The sequence below is a fragment of the Bubalus bubalis genome, chromosome 11, assembly GCF_019923935.1.
Source record: "Bubalus bubalis isolate 160015118507 breed Murrah chromosome 11, NDDB_SH_1, whole genome shotgun sequence".
NCBI classification, from domain to species: Eukaryota; Metazoa; Chordata; class Mammalia; order Artiodactyla; family Bovidae; genus Bubalus; species Bubalus bubalis.
The window spans coordinates 44,222,951-44,228,950 of record NC_059167.1 but is presented as its reverse complement, the minus strand read 5'-3'; positions in this window follow the sequence as shown (position 1 = coordinate 44,228,950).

The following is a 6,000-nucleotide window of genomic DNA, read 5'->3' as shown; positions in this document are numbered from 1 at the left end:
CTCCCTGCTTTTTGACCAAGGGGCTCCGCCTTTTCACTTTGCACTGAGCTGTGCAAATTCTGTCTATGCTGTGGAGCTGCCTGCCTGAGATTGCTGTGCTCCTCCCCGACCTGCCTGCCCAGTCACTGCAGCTGTGGACTGCCACCATGATAGGAGATGGGCCAATTTTGCTCCTAAGAGCTTCCCACCACTTGCAGGGGAAAGGTGTGACTCAATGACAGTGGAGCATTGTCAAGAGAAGTCTGGAATGTAGGGCACATTCGCTCTACAGAACAGGAACTCTATCAGGATAGAAGCAAGGGAAAGTCTTGCTTTCCTGAGATCCCTCTGGATGCAGACTTCCATGCTTGTTGATTTCCTCTCCAGTGTGGAATAAGAGTGAAAGTCCCAATGTGGTATCTTGAAAAAAGTAACCATGACAACAGCCAAGTCCATAGAGAGAGTAGTAGAATGTATTGAGCTCACCTTCAATACCTAGTCCTTCCTTCCGGAATGACTGCTCCTACGCAATGATCCAGCTTCAACAAAAGAGCAGGAGGGAAGAGCAGGCCTGGAAAACCTTCGTGTGCCCAGGCCCATCAGAGATTAGCAGTATCTCGTTGATTTGTCAGTTCTGTGCCTCCAGCTGTCTTTACACAGTCCAGGTAGTCCAAATCAGCTTTAGAAAACTTATTCTGAAAGAATGAGAGCAGATAGGAGCTCTTTTTAGAAACATATCTGTTAAACACATGTGTTTAGAAGTAAAAATAAACTTGGAAAATTTCATTAAGTGAGTTGGGATATGATCAAACTTGTGGCCTAATCTTTGACTCCGTGGTTGGAGAATGAACTGGTAGGAGTGTTTTTCCTTTGGTCCCAGGGGAAGGGCTTCCCACCAGCCCTTTTCCAAGGCAGAATGAAGCAGCCTAGTCTTCAAGGGCTCTGGCTGGGAAGAGAGGAGGTCTGGGTTCTAAACTCTACCACTAATTTGGGACCTTGGGTGTGCGGTTTAGCCTCTTAGGCTGAGCCAGTGTTTGCCCTGCTCTGTCTGTGGATGTAAATCACTGTGACCTGTGAGAGCGTATCACATATTTGTCTTTGCTTTTCTTGGAGTATGGCATTTTTTGCAAGGTGAAAGATAAGTCTTTCCTCTGCCGAGTATGGGAAGACTTGGGGAGAGAACAGAGGGTTATTGCAGCTTTCCACTGAGGAAACCAGCTATTTTTCTCAGTGTTGGGGGAAGGTAGATTCGCTTTGTCTCTGACATTATATTATAACTAGACTTATTAAGACTGGTCATGTATGCCAGCCTGTAGCCTAGCACTTAGCTCACTGGGCATCAGAGATCTGAGGCTCTAGAGCCAAAAAGTTCAGGCAGGCATTGGGTCAGAGAATAACAGATAATTATCAAAGGAAGTGGGGGAATGCCAGCCCCATTGAAAGAGACAACAGCCTGTTGGCCACAGGGACTGTGGGTCCAGTGTGGGCCGATCTGAGTTTTCCTCAAGAGAGGCCTGAAATCTGGGCTTTTAAAACTTCAGGTGTCCAAACCTTTAAATAACCGCAGTGAAAACAAATGTAAAGCATAATGTAAGCCAAAGTGAGACAGGTTAGTGGGCTGGGAGGGTTAATAACAGAAACTCTGGTTAGTGGGGGAAATGCAAGAGCAGGCCAGTTGCGTCCCACTCCTGCAGACAGCCTAGGCGGAAGCAGGGCCTCGGGCGTGCTCGTGCAGGCAGCTCACCTCCTGTCTGTCAGCTCTCCTCTTCCGTCTCTCCCCCTTCCTCCAGCCTGAGGCTGCTTCACCTCTATGTGGGAGGAGGAGGTTTAGGCACTCCTATCACCCAACCTTTTCCCAAAGCCACCACTGTGGCCAGTCCTCCCTACCCCTATAGGGCCTGGATTTTGAGACTCAAAAGCCAGGAAAGTATTTTTTCCTTCTGCATTCTGCTTTTCTGAGGCAATGGAAAATGCTCAGCTGATTTAATGAGGAGAGGGTATAAAGGTAAACCTGGTAACACTAACTAACCTGACCCCAGCCCAGGGGTTATACTGGATGGAGGAACATCACACACAACAGGAGGCTCAAATGTGGGCTGTGTGCTTGGGAAGTTAGGGCTAGTCTGGTATAGCTGGTGGCTGCTGCTGCTAAGTCGCTTCAGTCGTGCCCGACTCTCTGCGACCCCATAGACGTCAGCCCACCAGGCTCCCCCATCCCCGGGATTCTCCAGGCAAGAACACTGGAGTGGGTTGCCATTTCCTTCTCCAATGCATGAAAGTGAAAAGTGAAAGTGAAGTCGCTCAGTCGTGCCCGACTCTTCGCGACCCCATGGACTGCAGCCTACCAGGCTCCTCCGTCCATGGGATTTTCCAGGCAAGAGTACTGGAGTGGGGTGCCATTGCCTTCTCCGACAGCTAGTGGAGTGTAGGGCAAATAGCAGGGGAGAAGACTGGAAAGACAGATGATATAGGACTTAACATAAAAAGAAATCAATTGGCTTCGATGTCTGATTACTTATATGTTATTTTTGTAAGACTAGTGGTCCAATCCTACATCTGTTTTGTGTAATTTTTTCATCCATGCACTTTAAAGTGACATAAAGGGCTTCAGAAAGCATAATCTGGAAACCATGCTCATCATAATTTGCCATCTACAAAGTATCCAAAGCTGACACAGCTGAACTCATTTGAGGGTAGTAAGTAGCCCCAGACTTCACTGAGAGGCGCACCACGGCTGTCCCTAAGCTTTCTTGCGATTTCAGAAACTGCTACCACTTTCTGCATGCCCTCTCCCCGCTGCCCCCACCCAGTTCCCATTGCCTACTTTGCCAGACTACACCAAACTCTTCTTCTTCCCCCAGTGACCCTTTGAAATCCATCTCTGACCCCTGAGGACACTGTTTTCCTTTCTACCCTCTCAAGCAGAGGGTTTGTTTTAAATGGTACAATCTCCAGTTTCAGTGTCCAGAACCTGGGTGCTGCCTCTGGATCATCACTCTCTTTTTCTTTCTAAAATACTGTACCAGCCTTGAGGTTCACACTGTCCACCCCCTTACCCTGACTTCCCTCCTCACTGAAGCCTTTGGCCTCTTTCTCCGGGTCTTCTTCTCCACTTTACCCTAAGGCACTACATGTCCTTGCTGCTGCTGCTGCTAAGTCTCTTCAGTCGTGTCCGACTCTGTGCGACCCCATAGACGGAAGCCCACCAGGCTCCCCCGTCCCTGGGATTCTCCAGGCAAGAACACTGGAGTGGGTTGCCCTTTCCTTCTCCAATGCATGAAAGTGAAAAGTGAAAGTGAAGTTGCTCAGTTGTGTCCGACTCTTCGCGACCCCATGGACTGCAGCCCACCAGGCTCCTCCATCCATGGGATTTTCCAGGCAAGAGTACTGGAGTGGGGTGCCATCGCCTTCGCCGACTACACGTCCTTAGTGCTGATCAAAGCAACACCCTGGCCGCAGAGTTTGTTGATGACTGCACCTTCAGTGACCTTCTTCCTCCACCTCAGCACACTTTGAGAGGCATAAGTGAAACCTTGTCATCATCAGAAACTGCACCCGCTCTGACATCCCATCCTCATCATCTCATCACCTTCCAGCTCATTTACTCAAGTCCCCTCACTAAAATATTCTCCAGCCTCACCGAGATCTCTAAGCCAGTGCCATCACCACTTTCTCTATGTCTTTGAACTTCCTCCTATCTTGAGCTTCTTCTGAATCTGGCCTAGAAGCCATAGTTCTTCTTATAATAGCCTCAAAACATTACTGAGTCCATGGCGCCCCTTTTGCTTACCCTTGCCTGGTAAAGCCCCACAGATATATATATATATATATATATATATATATATATATATATACACCTGTGCCTGAGTAGATCAGTATTACTGGAGAATATGGCACAAGTGGGTATATAGGCGTGATGTTAACTTCATGTTTGCCAACCTTGTTTGTATCCTCAACACTGCTCAGCCGTTTTACCATGCTTTGCTAGAAGCTCCTGCTACTTTCACAAATTTCATTTCCTCTTTAGGCTTCCAATCCCTTTATTGTCAAGACATGAAGAGAATGATGACCTCCATACTCCAGGGAGAATGACTCTTTCCCTCCTCTTTATCCCTACAGCACTTCATTCAAATGGTCAATATAATTGCCAGTCGTATATAACACAAGTGATTATGTAGTTAACTATGTCAAGGCATTGTGCCATCTCTGATGAAATAGCCACTTCAAACTAAAACAGCTGAAAAATAGTCATAAGGTGAAAGAAGTATATTTATTGTCTTTATTTTCTTGACCTAACAATTAATTAAAAGCATCTTTTCATTTTTTTAAACAAAGTTCTGGTAGGGCATGTTAACAATGCTTATTGCTCATTTATAAATAAGATTTATATATACTCCTTCCTTTGGTTTTGGAATTAACAATTTCTTAGTTCCAGAATAGCTTGAGGCACCACCTTGGAGGAGCCTCTAAATGACTCTTGTATCCTGAAAACCCATGGTAACCTCATTCCTACTCTGCTGGTTCCAATACCTTTCTGTAAGCTATTTATATGTGCATGCTGTAGCCTTTTAAAAGGGGCCAAACAGCTTTAGCCACACTGGATCAAATAATAACATGGTTTAATTCATACATGATGTGGATTGGATTATACAGATATATAATCCAATGTATACAGATGTACACAGATAATTCAGAATGTATCTGAATACAGGTCCTACGCTGTCACCAAGAGCATTTTACCATCTAATTCCAGTGGAATCCTAATAATACCACAAGACCAGGACTGTCTATCTGGGAGACAATTCCCAGTTCCCATCTCCTTCCTCTGTCCAGAGTAATCCATTTGCTGTTCCACCTTTGTAATTTGCATACTCCTTTCATGCGGAGTTTATCACATAAAACCTTGCTATTTTTATATGTATTTGTGTCTTTCTCTTTAGCTGTATCAGGAGCTTCTTAAAGGCAGAGATAATATTCTCTTTGTGTCCCTCCTACCTGCTCCCACACCTTCCACCCACCCGAACTGGAATCCTAACACCATGCTTTGCACTTAGTTGAAGTTCAGGGTTCCAGAAAAGTTAATGGATGAATGAATCATAAACATAATGTGGGTCATTTCCCCCATGCAATGCATCACCTGTCTTTGCCCACTCTGAAAGCCCTCAGCCTCCTCTCTGCCCACTCCCCCAGCTTCCCATAGTTTCTCCCCATCTGTCTGGCATTCATCTCTACCTCTAAAGTGCTTTCCAATCTGCTGAAATGCTGGTACCTGCACCATAACTCCCTCTTTTAACTCCTTTTCAAAGCCATTCAGAAAGACTTAATTCTAAGGCTTAGCACTCTTCCATTTGAGAACTGTCCTACCACTCTGGGCTTCTCCAGCCCTGATAATACTGCCCACTCCCCATCCTCAACCTATGAAGCCTCCCTTAGCAAAGGAGCTGGTTGTCTTGGAACCAAAAGAAGCTATGTGCAGTGCCCAAGTCACCCACTAAAATCCCCCTGGAAACTGAAGAGCTGAATGTGTTTCTCCCTAGGTTCTTTCCTTATGCCATCTTTTCTTAAACATCGCCAAAATGCTGCAACTATCTCCAATTATTCCTAAGCTTAAGTGTTTGCCAGAAACTGATGCATATGTAAAGCATGCACTCTTACTGTTCATGCAAAAAAAAAAAAAATTTTTTTTTGCTTTAGTGATTACTTAACAAATGTTCCTGGCTATAGTGACCCTAAATTCTAACTCTGCCTACCATTACTCCATAGATGTTTTCACTAACCACTATCTCCTCTAACGATCACATCGCCCTCTCATTGGGTGGGGGGTAGGGGGTGCTGCATCATTAGTCCCATTTTACAGATGCACAATCTGGGGCTGGAAGAGAGATTTTGTGATTTTCCTAAATTGCCATGGTTTGTAAATGGCAGGGTGGTACTGAGACTTTCCTACTTTCTCAAGCTTTTGTCAAATTTGTCGTGAGCAGCATTTGCTGCAGCCAACTTTGGTTCCTTGGACATGCAGTC